The 25,648-nt window shown below is 31.2% G+C and overlaps 1 protein-coding gene across 5 annotated transcripts in view; it reads left to right on the plus strand.

The window, feature by feature from the left end:
* The window catches only part of LOC112691315 (tyramine receptor 1-like), a 270,999-nt gene that overhangs the window by 20,734 nt on the left and 224,617 nt on the right, over positions 1-25,648 (plus strand). For all 5 annotated transcript variants that reach the window (XM_025565489.1, XM_025565485.1, XM_025565483.1 and 2 more), the window contains exon 2: positions 16,048-16,235. The gene's annotated coding sequence lies outside the window, so the exon portion shown is untranslated. The remainder of the gene's footprint in view (positions 1-16,047; positions 16,236-25,648) is intronic.

Here is a 25,648-nt window from a genome sequence, read left to right on the forward strand (position 1 = left end):
ATTATTATCACACGAACACTGCAATGAGACGTATACCGTTTGGATGGTATAAAAATGCTTATAATATACACTCAAAAATTAATTAAACAAAATTATATAAAATATAAATAATTAGCGTAAAGTTATATTTAAAAATTGATATCGATATTAATAATATTATTATTTATAAGTAGGAAATAATCTATAGTCAAGAAATTAAAATAATAAAATAAAAATACAGATAATATAATTATTAGTAGTTCTAAAGCAATCTATTGGCCTGATTTTTTAAACCTAAACATTTTATGTATTCTGATTGGTTAATATTCTCTCTTTTATATTTATTCTATGTTTCTTGTATAAACTATTTATTTTTTATTAGCAATAATATCATCCGCACCTGTCATCAGATTTTTACCTCGCACAGGTAAAATTAATTTTACTCGCCCAAACGGTACACATTGTAACGAAGCACGTGCTCAAACGAAAACGGCCCTTTTCAGGGCCATCAAGAACAACATTGTGACGATTTAAAATGAAGGCAACCAATATAGCGGAAGAATAGTGTCGTTTTACATCGTTGGGTGGACAGATAAAAATTCGACGAATGAGAATGGAGCGTCGATGTCTGATTAGGTATACATACCGGTCATTTTTCAGAGCATCGACAATCCATTCTTCCGTTCAAGACGATCACCGTCCAAAACATAAAAAAAAATAGAAGCATCCGACGGCAATATGACGACGAAGGAGGCTGCGGCAACCACGGCCGTGAAAAACAACGACTAATCCGGTTCCGGCGGCGTTTACACGCGATTTGTCGACACTAAAAACGGCCTGTTTCAGGGTCAATATCCGTACAAACCTTTCCGGCGCGCTTACACAAGTGTCCGCTGGTAAAGTGATCGATACGCTCGCTTGCTTAAGTCTACTGACGACCGTGTATCCAGTTCTCTATCGCACCTGCTCAGGTCCGATACCGCCCGCCGCGGCCGATTATTCGAGCCAGCCGCGCGGACCGGAATAATTTTATTAAATTAATTGTATTACTTTTATTTAATGTTAAATAAATAACTTGATATTTATTTCGGGAACATTTATATAAAGATCCGGGTGTCGGTAACCTCGACACACCGTTTCAACATGATAGTCGCCCAAACGGGGACTATTATTCTTTTGGTTAAAATTATTACCTTCGCTCAAACGACCACCGCCCCTGCAATGGATCCGTTTGTTCGTAATGTTTTGTGGTTTTTTTTTTTTTGTAAACCCGTTACGCGGTCGGCACAAAAACGTGTGAGCAAAACACGAGCGAGTTTTTTCTTTACATTTCTATCTCACCCCTTTCCCTCGCCCGCACTTCATCCCTAGGGTATTTTTACTGCCATATCTTGTTCCCTTTCGTCCGAATAAGGTGATTACACGTACCGCGCAGACGGAATCTCGCACATGCGTACGACAATCGTATGACTGATTTATTTGGATGCATAAGTAGCGAACAAAACCGACGGACTCGATTAACAACGTGCGTTTTAGTCAGTATTCTTCTCCCAACCCCATAAAAGAAAAAAAAACAATCCCACCCTTTGAGGCGGGGGTTTACACGAGACGTGAGCCACATTATCATATTGTGCGATACTTATCGTGGTCGACAATAATATGGTTTTCATATCGATATTTTAAACGTCGTGCTTTTGGCCGACATTGACATCCCTACGTCAAACGATAGTTATACACGGTCGAGTACGATAAATACATGTAGGCGCAATTCGTCGTCGGGCTTTTAATCTGTCCGTCTTGAGCTTCGAAAGCACATTATTTTGCCGCTGGATTGACTGCGATCATAGCCGGGCATTCGGTGTCATGCGAATATAACACGAACAGCGAATCAAATCCAAAAACGACTATTTTTTAGGATTTTTACGTTACGTATAACGACGTACGCGAAATAAAACATAAACAATACCGTATATTTGATAATTCGTCTAAACCAGCGATTTCCAAATTGTGCACCACGGTGCCCTAAGGGCACTACGACCATTTTCTAAGGGCACTGCGGTCTACGTATGGTTCATAACAAATAGTTTAAAATGTATAAAATTGTTTTTTCCTTATGGTTTTCATAAAAACTTTACAGCAAATAATTTAATATTTTCTATTGTATATTCGGATATTCTAATTTCAACCTTATAATAATTTTGTATAATAATTATAATCATAATAACAATCATTTTTATTTAGTTACTTTTTAAATTTAAAAATTCATTAATTTATAATTAAGTTAAATTTTAATAAAATTAATAAGATTGGTTATCAAAAGGTTTTTTTTTGTTCTGTAATATAGTTCACAGCAGACCACCAAAGGGTAAATTGAGTCCGATAAAAGGCACTACTGAAAAAAAAGTTTGGGAACCGCTGGTCTAAACAAAGACTGTTTGTTGACGGATGCCGGATAACGATTGCAGTGGTACAGCAATTTGTATTTCGAAAACTGTTTATTTTTTTTTCCCCCTAATCCGACCGTTATAATATTACAAGTCGCTGTTCACTTGTACATCGTATTTGATTTTTTTCAAACGAGCGATAAAATGTTCAAAAAATATTTGCACAGGTAGGTTTTTACACCGTTAATTCATACCAGACGATTCTAGCATTTTTTTTTTTTTTTATAAAAATCATCTCCTTTCTCAGTGATGTTTTTTTTAAATGAAACTAACTTACCATTTAATATGCCAATCGCATTTAATCGCGATAAAACATCAGTTTATCGCGTATTTGATTCTAACCAAAAATGTGATTTACGTACGAATGACATGTGATTGTGATTATAAAAACGTCTTGCTTCAGAACGTGATTGAATGCTAAAAATCGTTCTGTGGTAAAATTTCGAAAACTCTACCGTAGCATTGTTTTTATTCACGTATTTTATCGAGTAAAAAAGAATTCGATGATCCTAGAAAGTTATTGATTGGTCTTCAATAGAAATATAAAAAAATAAATGCAAACCAACCTACGGGTTGAAAAAAAAATACACAAAATAATGAATCAAATAATATTCATATTTTATTTATTAAAAAAAAAAAAAAAAAAACATTATTTAGTCGTCTGTGCGTAAAGTATGTATATGTTAGTGAGAAATTCAAGTAAAACAATAACAGTTCTACGCTCCCTCTCTTTAATTGAATCACAAATAATTTAATAATTAAACCACTTATACCGGAATGTAGTGTACGTAGTATAATTAATTTAATTTTTTAAAGACACCATTTCTTAATGTTGGATTTCATAAACATAAATTCGCTGCAGACGAACAGAATCTTAAATATTTAACATCGCATGGTGACCGATGGTTAGTGCACATAAATTGTTAACGATTCGTTTTATTCGAATTAATGTCTAAGTGAATCGGCATAGGTACAATATTGATCGAACACAAAGAGTAGTGATGATATCTTTGTTTTTTTACTATCGATCCTGTATGGGAACAAGTTCAATCATTTAACCTCGTAATGATATTTTACAAGTGGCAAAAATAATTTTGTGGCTAAATTTTGTTAGTAGGAATAGTAATTGTAAATCATGTTTTATGTTGTATATCTACCTGTTAATGTTGTCAACTTTTTAATTATTTTTGTTGAGTTCTTTTTTCCTTACAAAAAAAAAAAAAAAAATACCATATTTAAAAACATTTTTACCACCCATTATATATTTTGTTAATTTATTTTCGTTTATATTTTATTATATGTAGTTAAATTTTTGCGGTTATTATATATTCACTTCAACATGTTCAACAACATTTAATAACGTTAAACATTTGAAGATGGGTAAATATTTGCATATTTTTCATCTGACTGGAGTATTTGCTCAGCAGCGGGGTGTATTGTAGTATACTAATTGTGTTTAATTTGAAAACGTTATGACCAGTAACAAGACAAGAACAAAAACCAGAAGAAATTTACGATATCCGACCAAATATTAATTATCCACCGAGATAAATATTTTCTAATAATGCAGTCGAGAAACAATACGATCAACTTGACGAATATTCGTGAAAAGCATTATTTTTATCGAAACAATACTCATCGCGATGAATAGCCGTGGAGAATGGGAAAGTTAGTGACCGGTTTCTCAATACTATTTTAGCATAACCTCTACACTTGGTTAGTATTTTTCTAATGTGAACCGTATTAATTAGCCAATTATAAACATTTATTTATTTTCGACAGTTTCGGTCCTAGACGATGTGGATTGAAGTGTCCGATAATCTATATTATAATCTTATACATTGCCGGTATGCAATTAACCACCACCCGAAAGAGCACACTTTTTGGCCAAAAATATCGAAAATAGGTATTATCAAAAATAGCATGAAAAAAAAAACATCTGTAATTAAATTAATTAGCATGTTATTTAAAATAAAAATGATATATTTGAGCATACCTATGAATCATACTGATAGCTCTAATATTTAGATCGTCTACGAAACTTTATCTCAATAGTTCTAATTTAGTCGATAGTTCACAATATGGTGAGATTGCCAAAATAGTCATATGGTTCGTCGATCGGTGTACAGGAACTTGAAAATACAATATTGATAATAATGACAATAACAATTCAAATAATAATCTAAATAATAAACAATATTTTCGACTAATGGTGCCAAATGTTTTTGGTTGACGTGAATATCTACATATTTGGCCATTAGAATCGACTGTTGATTGTGTACGGCGGTGGCACACGTACTCAAAATATAGATGCAACTACGATACGTAACTATTGCGTGTTATGATATGTTATACGGAGTTTTTTTTTTATGTTATATGATCGCTGTGATTTTTTGGACGTCAATTAAGTATACAAATAAAAGTGCGTTATTTTTGTTCATGAAGAAGTAATTCGATTGCTTTACAATATGTGCAAGGGACACGCATAATGTGTAGGGACACTGGGACGGATAGTTACTTTATTTTTATCGGGGTGTATTTATTTGGATCACGTGTAACAAGAGCCTTTATCATAAGTGCAAATAGTGTGGAGGCTTAGCCATCTCCCCAAATGAACTCGTAGTCCCCAAAATAAATACAATTGTATACATTTCACATTTGATAAATATTTAGGCAGGACTGTTGTCCCAAAAGTGTAATTCTAGTTGTGCCAATGGCCTATATATATTTAAAAATTACCACTCGCTATATTTTAAGATTAAAATATATTAAAAATATATTAATAATTCGTATAATTAATACTAAACAATCAAATATTAAAATAACAACAATTTGTTAAATTTACTATTTTAAGCAGCTATTTTTTTTAATGATATCATTTGAATCAATTGTATTCAGTAAATCTCTTTGTACATTCATCAACATAGAACTACCCAAGATATCTTGGCTCTATGTACTTCTTAAATAGTTTTCAACTTTAAAAATTTACTCGTGTTACAGATAATGTTAAAATTAGTTTTTACATAATGAAAAGACTAAACAATGCAACTGTGTTTATGTTGTACTTCACCAGTACATCAAAGCAACTATCTAGACAATATTTGGCCTATGGCTGCATGATACTTAGCCCACATGATAATTTGAAAGTTTCGAGAAAACAAAATTAAAATCATTATTAGATACAAAATATAAAATTTAGAAATTTTAGTTATTTATATTATTACAGTCAACATTATCATAATAGTCTTTTAGTTCATTATATATACTATCGATATTTTTTTTTTTTTTGTTTCTTTCCATTTTGATATTGAATATGTGCATTGATTTCGGAAGTCTTCAAACATGATTTCTGAACAATATTTGGGAATATTGTCATACACACCAATAAGAGTGCCTGTTGAAAGTTTTACTTCTGGTTTGAAACTATTAGGGTTACCAGACGTGCAAAAACTGCCCATGTTATCTCGAATCTTGAAGGAATACTTTCAATGTTAACGATCCGGTACTTGTATTATGGAATTACATTTTTTCTTCTTCTAACATTCCGGAATCGAAGCCTCCGAGTTAAATTACATATGCTAAAGTTACCGAGAAAATGCTGATTTTCCGATTGGCCCATCCGCCCGTGCACGTAACGGTTATCGGCTGCTGAAGTGTTGATTGAATTGACCGTTTTGCGCGTTCGACCAACACCCGTGTCATACGAGTGTTTTGCGTTCGTCTTGTGATGTTAAAACAGTATTCGTAATCCTGTGTAAGCATCGCGATAACTGCGACGGGAGTGGCAATTCTTGTAAAGGGATTATTCCGCGGAGAATTCATTTTGAAAACAAACGAAACCATCATTAACATTTTATTCAGACGGTTCTCGTGCTGACGCTATTGTACCGAACAACGGGCGGCTGTGGCGTCCGTGATGACGTACTAAATATTGTTATAACCGTTCCGTACCAACGGCGCACGGTTTCATTGTCTCGCTTTATATCGATTTTAAGTACCTAATTATTATTTGATTCCGTTGCCGTAATACAATATTTTGTTTGGGAAACATTTTCCGGTTCCGTTGCCGTGATGAATAACGATACTTGGTCCTCGCCATTCATCTGCTGATTTTGTTGGCGGGACAGCGATGCACAACACGACGATAAAACCACATTTTACCGCGGGCCAAGTGCAATTACAATTTTATAACTTTATTTCTACCACAGTTTAGATTCTGTGCGAAACAATTAATGTATCGGTTTCCCCGTGAAAATGTAATACAAAACTTCACATACATATCTATAAACGATCGAGGAAAAGAAATGAACGAGAATTTGAATATAAAACTTTGAAGAAACGATACAAACCAACAAAATCTGTCACGTTTCTGTAGTTGAGAATTCATATTATTTTCAATTTTTGTACATAAGGCTAAAAAATTTGGATACACGATTTTCCATATGATTTTCTTTGCAATCAAAAAGAAAATAATTACTAAAAATTTTCTAAAATTTTTATATAATCGTTACATTAACTTGAACGGTGTCGGATTTTTCAACCAATTTCCATTGAACGACATGAGTTAGAAATTTCATAGTTTGAAACTATTTTAATGAAGTTCGTTTTGTTTATAGGTATTTCAAATTTTCAAATTTTAGACGCCTATTTTTTGCGAAAATTAAAAAATTAATAGTTTAACCTACTCTGTATTACGAAATTAGGTTCTTCTATTATATGAATCATCTTTAGAAATATTGACCGATACACGTGACCTATTTTATTCAGAATCGTATACTCGGGAGAAAAGGTCCACGGGTTTCAATTTTAAAAGACCAATACAGCAATACCGTTCATCCATCAATGTATCATCCCCGATCTTGGAGTATCAACCCCATTTTTCATGCGATTTTATATATCTACCTAATAATATAAAAACAAAATCGTTATGTTTTTAGTACTACTATGCACATAAATTTTCTTTTGTATGCGTCGTTAAAATTTCGGAAATTAAAATTAAGTATTCTTATAGACCGATGTCATGTTTTTATAAAAGTTATTTATTACAAGAAAATTGTAATGACTGGGGTTGTATATAAAAATATATGATTATACACGTTTTTTGCAAGCTTAACTAATAATTAACAATGAGTAATTGATTCAAAAAAAAATAAATGAGTAGTAACTCATGAAAATAAAAATATATGGAAATTAATAGACAAAACATTTTTTTTTGCTAATTTAAATGGATAAAATATAAAAATTTTAGATTCTTCGACGAATATAGGTGATTATTTTCATATGAAAAGCGCGACTCGTGCCTTATTTATTATTAAGAAAATTTTTGTGTGTAATATTTCAGATCTGAAAACTTGTTGGATATAAATTCTTGTCAAACTTTGGTTACTTTATCTACTCAAAAACTCAAAAATAATAAATAGTAAATAATCAATATTACATTTTAAACAAATTAACCTGATTAAAATAGGTGTTATAATGCAAAATTTGACTTTGCTAAACATCTACTTGTATCCTGATGCAGTGTGTCTATAATAATCAGAAAGTTTCATCTTTCTTACCGCTTTTATATATATAGATACATATACTTTGCGTTTAATAGTAATTTGCAACATTTCCCCGCAAATAATGAAAATTGATGTTATTCATGGCGAGGGATACGGAGGACCAATTTTTCACTTTATTACAAAATTTAGTCATTTTCAAAATGTTTTTTTTTTTTTTGTGTGTATATGACTATTCAAAGGTTTCATCATCAATCAATATATACATATATGAAGTATTGAAGACAAGTAATTGATTTGTAAATTACTGACTACATTTCTTATATCAGCATCCACCTTAGATGTTCCCGCAACTTCAATTGATGCATCGTATATTTCTTTATTTTGATATCGAATTGCTTTTACACTGTTTATGTGACTTTTCCGACGGGTTATGCACAATGGTTGAACCGTCAAGTTAGGTAAGTGCGATTTCAGTACTTGCCAACGGTAATCAGTAGCCGAAAATAAAACAAATATCCGTTGTAAAATTCCTAAAAGATTGATGGATTCTTTGGATTGCGAAACTGCGTCAGATATAACGAGATTAAGTGAATGACAACCGCAGGACATAGATGCCGCTTTCGAGTTTAAAGCTAAAATTATTGCTTGAACTTCTTTTTTATGACCTTTCATATTCGCGCCATTGTCACAACTCTGACCACGACAGTTCGCTATATATATCAAGCTTGTTTTCTTTTAGCATCTTAAGCAATAACTCAACAAGGCTTTCTCTAGTAGATTCACTAACTCCTCTAAAACCAATACAATACTTAGCTACATGAAAATTGCCATTATCTTCATCCAAAAATCTTATTATAAATTAAATTTTTGTCAGAATGCCATACATCAGGAGAGTACAATCTAGTATAACAGAAAAACATTTTACGTCCTGAACTTTTTACTGAATGATTTCTAAAGCTTCGGAAGCCATTAGATTTATAAATTAATTTTGAATATCCTTACTGCAATAATTTAGATTGAGTTTTTGCATAGTTAGTTATTAGATTTAAATATTCTTTCATATTATTGTCGTATTTACCTAAATGTTCTACTAACCTCAAATAGTTTCCAATATTTCTTTAAAACAATTTTTTAGAACATTCTCGGAATGCTAAATTGTTTTTAAATAAATATACATTTATGGATATCAACCTTTATAAAATCTTTTTCCAATATTGATCTTCTGTAATCATTACTCGTTTATCAATACATCTACCAAGTTTTAATCTTAATTCACATTCTTGCTACTTTTTGTATGCAGTAAAACGCTTAGGTGATTTCTCATGAGAAATAAGCGTTGTTGTCATATGTTTTCAGTCATTATTGTCTATTGTGGATAGTATACTATGAGAACTATTAAAAATGTTGCAACAAAAACAAAATATCCGATGAATGCTTTTTGAATATACATGTTATCACCTTTGAACTTTTTTATTATTGTCTATTTTTCTAATCTGATGCATTTTAAAAAAATTACGATTTTCTTAATCTTTAAAAAAAATCTCATAATTTATTTCATATGGTCCCATTTTAATAACTAAGTCTATATAGTTATTCTGATTGTTATCTGGCTATAAATATGGGTCGAATCTATCAGATTGTGAAATTAATGCAACGGATTTGGAATTATTGGTTAACGGTTTATCGTTTGTCTTAACTGTTTCATTTACAAGTGTACTATTACTAATATTTATGTCAATATTATTATTATTATTATTATTATTATTAGTATTACGAGGAACATATATTGAAGTAGCAAAGGTCAACGTTGCTTTATTATTATGTTTTACAGGAATCTCAGAAGTATTTTCATCTACGTAATTTATTGATTAATTTCTAGCATCCAGTGTCGAAATAGATATTTCACAGGTTTCAATATTACTTTTATATTTGTTCATTATTTTTGCATTTACTATCTAATTCTAATTAAGCTTGGACTCTACGCTTTCGGTACTGGGTTCCTGAAGGTTTTTCTTTTATAGGCACCATGGTATAGAATTATTCTACCTATAATTATTTATTTAAATTTGTGTATCTAGGTTGAACAGATAAAAATAATATTTTATCATCTATACGCAGTGGTGGCTGATGGTGATGTGACGCAACCATACAGGAGTTTAATATAAAAATATAATTAAAAGGTTTTCGCTGTTTGTAACCCGAACGTATCTTGTGATAATACAAAAACAAGATAAGAATATTACGGGAATCACCGTGCGTAATATGAAATCCTCGTCTACAATCTTATGTTGATAATAATTATCGAAATACAATATCGTTATAAACAGACCAATGTGGCCGTGACGAGCTATTGTTAACGCGTCGCACGAATTAATGCGACGGCTCTGGTAAGCTCATAATACGTACCACCGGGCTGGACTACTGATAATATAATCGCCTGTTAATCCCGTACAGCTTGTACTGTTGGTCTTTGACCGGAAAATCTCGGACCAAAAATCCCGTCCGCGTCGAGTGTAACACCCGGAACCGTTGAACGGATCCCTAAGACTTGTGCGGTGCATACGTATTCCGTGTCGGACGTGCACCAACGTATTTGTTTTGATAACGGTGAACGCAGTTTGATAGCCGTCTCAAGGGTTTTCGGGACCGGGAGCAAATACATATGGGGGCCTTTCGACCAGAATATCAATAATATTATATAAGATATGATAAACAAAATACTCACTGAGAATAACTAAATTCTTGCAAACGTATTTTTCCAAACTTAAACAGATGCAATACATTCATTGCAATACACGCTTACATAATATAATTGAATATTATTCATATTATTTATAATTTAATCGTTCATTGTAATCGGATAAGTCGCTACACGTTCACACGCACGTGAATTTAATAGCCAACAAGCAGCGTGTAAAATTGCTCAGTGTAATCGAGACTTTATTATTAATTATTATACATCAAGACTTTATGAGGGCCCTCTAAAAAATATTCCAACAATGGGGCCCGGGTCAAAATGGTCCCGTTGCTCTTCCCCCCCCCTCTGAACGACCCTGGTTAAACGTATACCGACGTTGTACGCGCGAAAAATTCGTTGAACAACTAGCGATCGTGACGCGGACGGGACCGAACTTAACTGAACAAATAATATTAATAATAATAATAATTTTATTTGTATCTAGTAACAAAAAAATATAATTGTAAACAATATGTGAGAAATATTACTAGAAATTACCCTGAGAAAGAACCTCGTATCGTAGAGTAAGAGTATTTATTATTTAGTGCCAAACACAGTGGATAAATAATAATAATAATAAAAAGTAAAGACAATCAGAAACACCCAAACAGGGTTCAGCTAAAAATAGTTAAATATAATAAAAAAATTGTAAATGGTAAAATATATAATAAAAAAAATGCTCAAGCGTTTGTTTACCGAACGGATCGAACGTAGATCTGTTTAACGCGAACGGACGAACGAATCCGTCAAGTGCTTTTCTTAGATAACTAAAAATGTATCTAGATAAAGGTAAAAGATAACAAATTTTTTATTTTATTAATTAATTTACATTTTATTTTTATACATTTTTACTAAACAAATAAAATGTAATTAAAATTAATTTAACTGATCTAATAGGTATCTCCCTCAAATATAAATAATTAAGAAAAAATATTTATATTTTAAACATTTATGTATGGGAATAAGTAATAAATAAAAAATACTTATCTTTAAAAAAAATAATACATTCATTGTAGGAATATTATAATTTTATAAGCAAATTCATTACAGTTTATGTAATACTTATTATGGGACAATAATTATTGTTAAAATATTATAAAGGTAATCCAACTATTATCAATATTATTTAATTCTCTTTCTTAGGAATCAAATATTGTAGGGACACAACTTACAAAATAACAGTAATTAATTATCAAATTAATATATTAATAACATCAATAAAGTTTTCATTTATTTTAAATGTTATTAATTTTTAACTTTCAAGTTCAATTTTTCGATTTTTTTCAATGATTATACTCGTATTTATCGCCTAGAAGACAAGATAAAAGATAATTAAATATCTGTCTAGATCATTTATTTAGATTATTTATACAGGAAATGCTCCACACTGTTCTCAGAGCGTCCGACGGTTGTCGATCAGAACCGTGTATTTGTACCGAACGCGCAGATTCGCTGCACCGTGCACAAGACGGAGGCGAAACGTACCTACGTGGACGCGGAGTGCTCTTAATCCTGTTCCGCGTTAAGCTATGTAACCACCTCGGAGCAAATTAAAATATGCCGCCCTTAAGAAAATTACAATTCAAAATAATAAATAATATACATAATAGAAATAATATACAGTTATACAGTCGTACAAGAAAAATTATGATTGCATATGTTTTATGTTGATCCTCGAAAATTTGTCGCCCCGTCAAACATAAATTTTGCCGCCCTGGGGCAATCGACATCTCCCTTAGCCCTCCGTTAAACGCGACTCTGTCACAACCGGTTGATTCCGTTTTGACAATCGCTTTCTTCTCCGTCGCTTTTGTCCTTTGTCCTTTTATCGGCGTACGCAACAACGTGCGTGTACGCTGTTTGCGGAGCACAAACGATCGTTTGTATCATTATCGCGCCGAGACCGGCGGGCGACGATGACGTTTCGTGTTTCGTCGGAGTATTGTGATTTTATCGAATCGCTGGACTTTGACGTGTAACGGGTGACCGGTACGCAATTTCCGATCCGTTCTCAACGCGCGTATTCGGAACACGGTCGGATAACATTAATAACACCTGGCAGCCGTTCGGACGGTGTTATGAAAAAAAAAAAAAAAAAAAAAAAACGAGTTTACACATTTATTTTTTCAAAACCGTACTGAAATATTGTAATGATTCAACGATAATTAAAAATTATGATGGTAAACTACGAGATCAACTAATTCTTATAAAAACCTGTAGTTTATCCGCGGAATAACTTTATTAATCAGTTTCATATAGTTGTATCATTTTTTTTTTTTTTGTAATTATTCGTAACAAAATATTTTAACGAGTAATGGGTTCTAGGTGAAAATATAATAAACAATTTTTTTTGTCGAATAACGGATGATCAAAAATGCCATTATATGATTGTTACATAACTGTATTAAGTGAACTTTTGCTTAAACAACCAAAACCAAGATAGTTGCAATTGAAAGAAAACCATTTTCCTTATAAAATACCTATTTAAGCAAAAACAAGAGAAGAACTCCGAGAAGAAGATATCAGCTGTGCCATTCGAAAGATAAAACACGGAAGGATACGAGTTGTCCAGGACAGCTCAGTCTTTGCATTTAACCATATTTTAAAAATGTTCAAGCAATGCTCCAATGATTCAATTATATATATATATATATATATATTATAAAATAAGTAATTAATAAATAAGTACCTAGTGATGTTTATGAGAATATATAATAATAAAGTCTTTGATGTAATTAGTGTCATAAAAATAAAAGTTGAATTACAATTAACGTTATCATGTTCTTAAGTCATATAAATGTTGTTTTTGATTTCTTAAACTGGAATCTTTTATATTGTTTGATTATTATTATTGTTTTATAATACCTAAGTATTTTACATTCGTTAAATTCTTTGAGTATGAACGAACATACGTAACTATGTTTTTTATGACGGAAGGTCGCGCCAAACAGCGTTCACATTAAAAACAATGTTGTGGCGCGAATGACGCAAATTTGCGTCGTGAAAAAAAAAATTTCAACCAGGAAATATGCATACGAAAATGATTCGCAGTTAGTTATGTGTTATTAGCCATTTGAAATGCAACCGCTCTGTAATGGACTTTAATATTCAAATTTACAAAAATGTAAAGTATAAATGTTTATGGTAAATTCAGAAAAAAAATAAATAAATAATAACCGGATTACGATGAAGTTATAGCAAGATTACTTAAATTTTATAAACTAATCGAGAATATAGATTTGACGACATTTTATTATATTTTCTTGACGCTTAAGGAATCCATGAACAAGGTATTAAACTCGAGGTGTGTCGATATAAATATTAATTAATATTGAAGGATATTTACAAAATCGATAGAAAACTCGAAGACCTAATGAGATATAAACTTTGCGTTTACTTTTTAGGATACGCGGAAAAGCGTTAAGTTATAAAATAACGGGATCACGTGGCTCAGCCGTGATAGATAATTATACAATAGCTTTTCGAACTAAACTAATAAGTAATTTATTACGTCTTGCAGGTATTGTAATATTTTCTTAAGTAATTCTTAGACTGAAATGCCTTGACATTTAAAGTAATTAATTAGTGTTTCATATGAAAGCTCATTAAACAAATGGAATTTAGTTTTGAAATGTTTTTTTTTTATTTTACTATATTATAATATTATGTAATATTACATTTTAATTTGGTCATGTTGGAGTTGTTCTTCGAAATTTGATTCTTCTCGGCAAATTATTATTATTAATTGAATATTGAAATCAAATTCAGTCGGTTCGCCGATCAACGTATGTCCACAATATGATCGATAAGATAGTCTTCTGCATTATCCATTTCCACTTAGATGCACTGCGATTAATTCGATGATAATCGTTACAGTGCATAATGAGAATCGAAGTTAATGGCAGGACAACATATTTGAGATCAACGATACAAAAAACGTAAAAGTACAAAAGTGTATAACGTAAAACATTCCGCAGTTGTTCGTTGCGTAGTTCTAAACTAATTATTAAAATACCTCTGTAACAATATTTGAATGCGTTTTTTATTCGTATAGCCATAATGCAACAAACTATTGACTACAAAGGAATATCGTATACGAACTCATATGTCCATAGACTGTTGCGTGACAAGACTCAGTCTTTAAATAACTCGTTATAAATTAAGCTATTATTCTTAAACAAAAAACATACAGTTAAAAATTATTTTAAATAATTAAAGTAAGTTCTGTTTTAAATACATTTAATTTAAATCATTATTTTTCCAATTAAATTATTTTGATTTTCAAAAATAAATAACCAAAATGAAAATGTTTTGGACCATTTCATTTATTATTCTTTTGTTGTATTGTACTTAATTGTAATAATTGAATGTTCATTGATAAATTTATAAAAATAAAAATTGGAGGTAAAAATTATTAAAAAACTAATTGAAAAAACAATGAAAACTTTGATTATATACTATATATTATAATATAATAGCAATTAATACATTCTCAAAATGTATCAAAGTATTTCTTCTTTTAAAATGTTACACATTATAGACTTTTGTGTTTGGTCATTTATACGTTTTATTAATTGCAATTAATATTACATATTATATTAAAGTGGTCATGCTTTGAAAATTTATCTATCTTAAGTATATTATTTTAATTGCTATAATAGTTTTAATTACCAGTTTTTATGGAAATTCGTTTCTTCTGGGTATTAATTCAGTGCAAATAATGTGAACTTTGAATACGCATCTGTTCCAATGAATAAATAGGAGTTTAATTCTTTTGAAGTTTCCATAATACCCGCAGTATACTCTGAGCAATCTAAGTTGATACAATTTACATATTTGTTTAATCCCTCTTCTATGGGTATGAACCCATTAGAAATATTCATTATAGCTGTTGAATTTTGAAATTTTTTATTCATTGTACAGTTTGAGCAAGTTTTTGTTTTATACGCCGAAGGCGCATTAATCAAATATTTTGAAATTCAATTTTTTCAAGTTGTTAATATGATGTAAAAATGTACATAGATAGGAAAATTTTGACACCTATAAGAACTTTGCTTCCTAGTTTTAAAATGTCAATTTTAGATATTCTGAGGTCCTCCTATAACGGACATAGTAATAAATGAAGGCCACATATAGTCAAAATTTTCAATTTTATACATCGATAGTAATAAAAATTGTCTGCAGACCCTTGACATTTTATTTTAAAATGTTCTGCGATAATTTATAAAAATTATAGGTATTAGGAGTGCAAATTAAGCAGTTTTGAAACTTTAACTATGCAATATAAAACTATAAAATAAACATTTTTTATTCGATAGACATGAATTCAGATTCTTAACGTTTGTGTAACTAGTATTGAAAAACATGTGCACATATTTTACAGGTGAAATCTCGTAGCTGAAGTAAACCGTACCGGAGAAAATGGGAAACAATTATAGAATGTTGTAAACATGATTCAAAAAACGACGAATCCGTGATTTAATGGCATTCACCGCGACTAAATCATCGTTACCGCATGGCGTCTAATAAGCAAGTACGCTGCGTTTCGTTGGCCATCGGAACTACTCACGGGTAAGATATATATTTTATAGAAAAAATTTTAAAAAACGCGTTTTGCCATGTTCACGATCAGGGTTTGCTTGCCACAAATGTTTGCTACTCCAAAACATTTATGAAACAGTCGTGGTTTTAACAATACATATTCATGTCGACGACGCGTCCGGAACTATTGAGGTCTTAGAGTGGTAAACAACTTGTGGAGACTAGAGTTAGACATATAGACGCCCGAGCAGTTCTCCGTGTACCCGTGTCAATAATCGATTATGCATAAGCAACTGTAACAAACGCGTGCGACGAATATATAATACGAGCAAGTTAATGTTTATGATGATCTGTATCGAGGGCATGGTGGCCGGTCGGAATAGGGCGGCTGCATGCAAACGCACACTCGACGGTACGAAACCGAAAATAAAAAATACGATTTTTCTCGGACACTACCTGTAGTTATGGTAGAACGCCGACAAGGTGTAAATACTGATAGTCAATAAAATTGTTTAAAAATTAAATTCAGAAATGTGTAACGTTGTTGACGCGAGCGGTAATTTTGATCGAACAGTTGATAGTCCCACTGAACTTTTCGGATAAGTGTTTAAGGAGACGTTTTTCAATCGCAGTGAGCAAAAGGGGAGGAAACCAAATCCTCTGCACTACCCCCACCCCATTCACTTAAAGCCCTAAAGCTATCCGTCAACACTTTTCTACCGACGGCGTAACAGGGGGCTGTGACGTAACACACGGCTTACGATTTTCATTTCACAAGGCGATCACTGTAGCACCACGGTCACCGTGATGACTTGAAACCGCATGTTCGACGGAGGGAACGTAATCTGCTTAATCCGTAATCTGTTTGAGTTTTGACTAAACGATGACAGCGTGAAACATTGATCCACACGTCGATCAACCATCTGACTTTTTCAGCCAATTTGTACTCAATTTGTACTCAGTCTCAAAACTGGTCCCCGAGTTTTCACTTAACCTCCTATTACTCAGGAAGTATTTTTTCATTAGAGAAATTTCTCTAATCTCCTTCACCAAAGAAAATATTGACTTTTCCATAGATTTGCTAATATGGTAAATGTTCTATCATATATTTTATTTGCTAACTATTAACGCGACTTCGAAAAAAATTGACATATCACAGAAAAATTGTTGACTTTTTTTATTTTATTTTTTTTTAATTTGAAGAGGAAAATTTGTACTGGCCGTAATGGCTCCGATTTTCAAAATTGAAATTAGAAATTGTGTAAGTTTAAAACAGTTTTTTAACAAACCAAAGTTTGGTCTCATAAAATTACTAATACGTTTTGAAAGGGTACCCGTTTTGGAGGAACAAAAAAATGTCCATAAAAGTGACTTCGGCAGTAGTTAATTTCGAATTCAGATTTCAAACACATGACTCACATAACTATTCTTGTACACCGTTTATTTTTATAAACAATAACAAAACACGTGCAGTTAAGTGCGTTTACGATCATTTCAACTAGGTTAAATTTGTATATATTTTTCTTTCCGGTCGGAGTGTTGAAGTACTTGATTATTTGAAATAAAAAAAAAATAAATATTCTAAGTAGAATTCAATTCATCTATTGAGTACTTTACGAGTCGCAACGTTTTGTTTGTAGCAAAAAAAGAAAAGTTCGACCGTTATAAAATCGCATTGAAAATATTTAGAGTATATGGATTGTTTTTTATGGTTTATATAGTCATATATGAAGTTTAACATAAAAGTAACGAAGCTTCATAAATATTGAAATACGATTAGGAAGCACTTATCTAAGAATGTCGTATAACACTTATAGTATTGTTGAAATCAGTTAACTTTCTTATATTTATTAGCCTTGTTATTAGTGTGCGTTCGACTATATTAACGGAAAAATGTTTGATTTAAAAATCGAACAACGTGTTAAATTCAGAGCTTTAAATCGAAATAAAACATTTGATTTTAATTTAATTTTTGATTATTGATATTAGTTTTTTTTAATTTAGATTTTGGTTTCAAATATTGATATTTATTTTTTGCAATTTAATTTTTTTATTTTGAATATCGATATTAATTTTTTTAAATTTCGGTTTCAGAAACAGGAACTTTTTTTTTTCGATTTCGGGTTCATAACAGTGTTGTAGGTTGTAGCGACTGCAAAAGTACAACTATTTTAAGTTATTTAATTGTATATTATTGGTTGAAAGTATAACTCACGGGTGATAGCCAATAGAGTATTATAAATTTATATCTTATCCATAATAATACACTACAAAATGTTTTTATATAGTATATTATACGGAATAAATCGTGTGTATAAAAACAACAATCGCTATCGCTCGTCGAACACTGATTCCTTGTAAGAGATGTTAAGTTCGTGAACGAATAGTTAATTTGAACTATTCACTTTGATGAACTATTTTGAACTGTTTCAGTACCTGTAACTTAACAGTTCACAGTTCGAAAAAAATTCATAGCATTGTATAAACGAAATAGTTCGAGAACTTCCTTAAAAATTCTCTGAGGTTCGTTGTTCAAAATCCTTTAAATGATAAACAGCCGTTTACAATTAGATAAGATATACTTAATTACCCATAAGTAGTGTGAACTATTACTGAACAGTGTACTGCTGTACTAATGGTGATAAAACGAATAGTTCATTGCCAAACAATATCAGTATGATCAATAAAATTAGTGAACTACGTGACCATAAGAATAGTTCATTTGAACTATTCACTTGGATGAACTGTGAACTAATGAACTATTCACAGAATTAAACTTTCCATCTCTATTCCTTAATGTAAATATTCTAAGAAAACAAAATAAGTACTAGTTATCTATTATTATGTGTAATCAATATTATTACCAAATATGGCAACATCTACGAATTTACAATATAAATAGACCTGTTAGCTGTTGAATTTTAAATTCATTTGATTTCAAATCGATTTAATTATTAAAATAATTTTAATTTTGATATAAAATATCGATTTTTAACTTTTTTTAATTTCAATATACATTTTAAAAATCATTAACAACCATTAACAATTTTGATATTGATTTTGATTTTCTAAAAGATTTTTAACGATTTTTACTGATATTTGAAATCGATTTCAAGCTCTGGTTAAATTAAAATTTCTCTTTAAATTAAAAATAAAAAATTGCCGTGGAATCGTTTTGGATGTTAAGTGAAGTTTATAGTGAAGAATGCTTATCAAAGACTAGCGTTTTTCGAAGGGCACTAAAGGTTTTTGTAGTGGAAGAAATGATGTGGAAAACGATCATCCTTTGCCAATTAAATAAAAATACGACATTCTACAGAAAAAATAAAATAAAAATAAAACAAAAATAACGCCTTGTCTATAAACATCGCATCAACAAGTGAAGTAGGTATAAAATCTGGTCGGGTGATTTCAACGAGACACAAATACTCTAAAACAATATATTCGTAATATTATAATAATATGTTAGCAACCGTTTATCTATTTTTCTATAGCTTTAATATCTCAAAAAAATTTCACGCAGTAATATAAAGTACATCATAAATGGTAGATCATTTGTTATTCGTTAAACGTATAGGTATAATACTTTTTACCGAATTATTTTTTAACCGATATACCATTTAATTGAAATCCTATAACAGTTATAGAATTTCAGTTGCTGACGACCTACACTTTCACAATGCGTTCGGTTCGTTAATGCCGACTATCCATACCAACACCGTGTTCGGTATCTTACTGGTACATTTTTATTTCGAGAAAAAAACACATAAGAATACTGCATTTTTTAGATGTTCAAGACCGTGTCAGCCGTTGTTAAATACATACATTTTAAATTAATTATGAATCCCGTGGAAGGATCCGGGTAACGTGTTATCTTAAATGCGTGCCCTTCGAAATTCACCCCTTCACAACCTCCTTATATTGATCTGGATCCATCTCTCCGATAATGTTAGTGTACACGTTTTGTTCGTTTTTCAACACGAATCGTGAACGATTTTAATTTTTCGCTGGTTACGAACACGAGTCGGTTTGTTACGTATGTGGTGTGAAAATTAGCAAGGTAAGTTAGGGTGACCATACATCCTGTTTTAAAAATAGGATTATCCTGTTTTTCAGTTTGATGTTCTGTTTTTTTCAATGGGAATTAAACAGGACGCATTTATTCACGTATTTTACTATTTTTTCATCAAAAATTGATTTTAGTGATTAATTGATAGTCATCAATAATAAACTGCTTTAGATATTTTTATCTATAAAATTCAGTCACATTGAGATGTTTATTTTTAGTGTGGGCATTTATGTTCCCTGAAATTACAACGACGTCGATATTCATAATATATCATTATTTTAACTTGATATAATAAATATTAATAACATTTACAACACTAGAACGTTAATTATTTTTAAACTATAAATTTTGTTATTTTCATATATATTATAATTATTATGTATACATATATATTAATTTTATAAGTTCCTTGTTTTAATGACAATCAATATTTTTTTTTACAATGGTTAGCCTACGGTAAGTGTCTTTCCATATACGTTCGCGCGACGTTTAGACGTCGAATGAATTTAATCTCGTGACATTTTCACAATGATAAGTTAAATTAACTTAACTTTTAACTTATTAACTCGTTTATGCCCAGGCTTGCATTTTTTTTCACCCGCGGTATTCGCTTCAAGTTCTGCGTACGTAGACATCGTGCATAATGAACAAAAAATAAAAAAATATACTATCCGATTAACTTTACAACTTTAAAGCCGAACGGGACCGTCAATGTTTGTGTTGTACAGTTCGGTTTTCAAATAATAATAAATAACCATTTCTGCATACGTCCGAGTAATAATTTTTCAAACAACAAACATTGATTTTCTTCTACGATTCAAAAATATGCACAACGTTTTACGCGATCGCAGGACGTCGGGTGAGCTTTTTAAGGGCGTACTGTTCTTATAAAAACGTTGGGCATAAATTATTATCGTTCTTCCAGAAACATTTTTACCGAAATACACGTTGAAATTTCATTCGTAGCCTTATAGACTGTAACTACTGTTAGTATTCAAAACCGTTCGTACATCATGCACGTTTCAATCCGACCTGAACTCCGGAGAGCGTAATACTGTATATCTCGAAGGAAAACAGCGGCGGCTGTTTGACGTCGTCGACTGAGACGATTTTTTTGTTACGGCCGCGATTCGAACCGAGCCGAACATGAACTCATTAGTCCGGCCGAAAAGATCAATAACATTCAGAAACACCAACATTTTCTATGCAAATGTTTACAAAGCGTACGGAGAAAATACCGGAGCATTACGTTTGTGTTTATTGATAAAACATGGTCCAATAATAAGTGAGCGGTAAGCCTTCGGAAACGTGTAACGTAATTTTTTATTTTTCAATACGCACCGTTATAATAGAGACTATTCATTACGAATTCAACGTTTTTACGTTCTCGCACGAATCGCTTCGTTATATTTACTCCATTCAGAGGAGCTTGTTGTTTTCGCCGTCACGCAGTGCTAGGACACTGTAGTACATATTTAGTGCATGGTGAAGGGACAGAAATATATCGATCAATATAATATTGTTAAAGGGGTTTTTTTTTTTTTTTTTACGAAAACAAAATTGAAAACCGTTCATTGCGCACAAAAGATTTCCTCTTTCGCTAGACATCCATTCGACGGCGGACATATTTTTATAAATCACGTCACATGGACAATCGATATAAACTCGTATTGAAAAAAAAAGAATAAAATAAGCATTGATACGTAACATGCCAACTCTAGTGGCGCTCGGAGAAAATATTTTATTTTAATAAATGCAATCGCCCACGACGAAACATCCTTTTCGGTACGGTTATGATTCATGGATAGATATTTGAATTTAATGTTAGGACATTAATTTTTTTTCATTTTTACGACTAAAAGAAATCGTTCGGATAACGTACACGAAGAAAGCAATGTCGATCGAGGCCCGCTAAGGATTTATCCAATCAAATCGATTTCACCATTAACGTTGTGATATGATAATGGATTATCTTAATTTTCTGCGCACATCAAAAAATAGAGAAATCAATAATCAATACTTAATTATTTATATTTATTATATATAAAGCTATGCGTTTATCGATAATACAACAAATGTTAATAGCACTTTGAATCACCATTATTTTATAATAAGGTTTACATGGAAAGTATAACGATAAACATCTGCGTAATTAAATATGTTATTAACTTTTTAGTCGAAAAAATATTTTAAATATTTGTCTTTTGTAAGTACAAATAGCGAATTCCAACAACGTAATTTCTGAAAAAGATATAACACGTATGGCTTAACAGTAATATTAATAACATACTTTTTTTTCGTTTCTTTTTTCTGTAAACGAAGCAATTTTTCAAACATGATATTAGATACAAATGGTATATTAATCGTTTACTATTTAAACGGTACATATGGTGTTTTGATATTCTCTTTGGGTTTTTTTTGAACGCCAGAAAATCACACGAAATAATGCTTGATAGTCAAGGTGAATTGCGGCCTAGACCATTCTTACTGAAGAAACGAGTAGTTTTCTATCATTTTTAGCTCAAAACGTTTGCAAATCCAATCGTAAGCTATTTAGAGAAAGCCATGTCAAAAGATTGGGACCGTAAAATATTTTTATTTTGTAAACGTTGAAAGTTTTATAGTGCTACATTTTTCATTTTAATTGTATGTGTGTGTGTGTGTGTGTGTGTGTGTGTGTGTGTGTGTGTGCTTTTTTTTAAACCTTTTACGTTTTTATTTTTAATTGCACTGCATTTAATAGATATCAAACGTGGTCATTACACGAGCATACACAGTACTTTTTTATTATGAATACGAGTACACAAAAAAGTTTGAGTTACAATATTATATTAGATAACATGTATTCAATAATGCATATACATATATTACACCGACTCTCGTTTATATTCGTTTTTTCGAACGCCGTGATGATTATCGTCGATTTTAAATTGAAATTAATAATGTACTACGGCAAACACACGAAAAATGATCATATCTCGCTGGGACAGCTTTTGTTTCTTGTAAACACCCTTCCAGCTAGTATGTACGCAGTAAACGTTTCAGACGGCATAGTTTTTATTTCAAAACGTATTATTGTTTATAAACTCCGATCCTCAGTGAATTCAGTGATTCGTGTGAAATGGTGGTTTTTTCTTTTCCTGCCATCAAACACAAGTTCAACATCGTCATCGAACGTCTCGTGTTTTATAAAACAATAAAGAGTATGGACTTTTTTACATTCATTTTAATTTTTTTTTTTTTTATCAAATCATATTATACCAGCGATCGTTATACATTTTAAATATATATATAAATTAATTTTACTAGCGTGACAGAGGACTTAGAATTTGCAGTATCATTAAATCGGTAATTATATCCGAAAACGTTAACCTAATGCTTATTTATGCAAAACTATGATAATTAAACTTACCAGCTTATTTTATTCGAATTCAAATATATTTTACAAGAAGTACCTATATCGTTTACATCGCATATAATCTAAAGTAAAAGTTGCCTCGTAATGATACAACACAATAATTTCGTAAAAAAAAAAATAAATAAATAAATACATAAAAACGCGAATTTTATGCATGGCAAACAATATATCCTCGCCTTAAATGTAGGTTAGAGTATATTATGATAATTTTAATGAATGCTGAATCAATTAAATGTGCATGAAATTATTATCATCCTACACAACAGACCTCTTAATATTAAAGAAATTCACATAATAAAACAAAAACAAAAAATCATAAGTTATTTGCAGATTCTGTATATATTTTTAAATATTTACTTATTTTAATTTTAAAATGTTGTAGAACAAGATCGCACAACATACAGTATAGGAATTTTGTTCACAAATCAAATGGATATTTACATTACTTTCAAAATTTTCATCGGATGACTTCAGTTAAATTTATAAGGATCAAGTATGTAATTATTGTTCACCCTGTAATAAGTACTGTTTATCTTAAATTTATGTTAGTCATGCATAAATTATAATACACAAATAACATTACTTATACATATTAATTATACATAAATATTTCGTTATAAACGGTGCATCGCTAAATATTATAATAATAACTAAATTACAATGTAGTGCAATGTTGTATTTTATTTGAACGATATTTTGAAAATATTTCTCTGCAACGTTAATATACATATTATGTATTCATTGTCATTTTGTTATTCCTAATAAAACCGCTTTCGCTGCGAGTGCGAGAACTCTAGTAAAGTTGGTGGTTCGTTGTAACGGTAAATCATCGAGCAACGTGAACTGTTGTGTTTAAGCGCGAGGACCCTAATAGTATTCCGATTTTTACGACTTCGCTCCGCAACCTGTTAACGGGTTTTCTATTCGAAAAAAAAAAAATTATTACACAAAAGAGGACAAATTTACGAGTATATACGGTGTGCGTCACCGAGTCGTTGCAATGAATATTAAAATTTTCGTCGACGGACAAGAAACGACGTAGTCATTTTTTCGGATACCACCGCGATTCGTATTGTTTTACCTTGCTCGCGGGCACGAACGCCACGAAACATGTTGATCGCGTGGATCGAGAGATCTGAGAGCAACACACTCGTCCACGAATCGTTTTAACAGGTTCGCTGTTACCACGCCAGGAACATCAACATCGAGACCAGTGGCTTGGAAAGACTCGCTAGCACCCCTGGCAAACTTAGAAAAAAAACGCTTTTTATCCAATGAAAATTTGATATTAAGATATTTTTTTAACCTTTAATTTTACTAATTTTTTACACAATTTATATTTATAAGTAATTGTTACAGTGCTAATATTAAACTGAAAATTTGCTTTTCTCGCTTTATGACTGGCAAGTTCATGGATAATTTCATCTTGTGAAATATTTTCATTTAAATGCCGTTGTGCTATTTTCATAATTTCATCATTAAATTCACACGTAGCGTGTTCAAACAGACAACGTCTACGTATTACAAAAAATATTTTTTTTTTTTTGCTTAATATAGGCCATTAAGGCCCTTTGCCACAGCTACTATCTCCTCCCATCGTTCTCTATCATTTGCCATCTCCTCCGAATTCTCAACTCCTATTAGCCTTAGGTCTTGATGTACTCGGTCAATCCATCGTTGTCTCGGTCGGCCGAGAGGTCTCTTTTTGTTTGGTTTCCATCAGATTATTGTATTTAATATTTTTCCTTCAGCACGCCAAACATATCCTGCCCATTCGATTATTTTACTCTTCATTACTGCTACTACATCCGGTTGGTTGTATAGTTCACATAGGTCATCATAAGTTCTACGTTCAAATTCATTGGTTTCCTCATTCTTTTTAAGGCCAAATATTTGTCTCAGTACTTTCCTTTCGAATATTTCTAGCTTTTTTTCATTTGTTTTTGTTGAGGGCCA

This window comes from Sipha flava, unplaced genomic scaffold (assembly GCF_003268045.1).
Source record: "Sipha flava isolate LNK unplaced genomic scaffold, YSA_version1 598_pilon_pilon, whole genome shotgun sequence".
Lineage (NCBI taxonomy): Eukaryota > Metazoa > Arthropoda > Insecta > Hemiptera > Aphididae > Sipha > Sipha flava.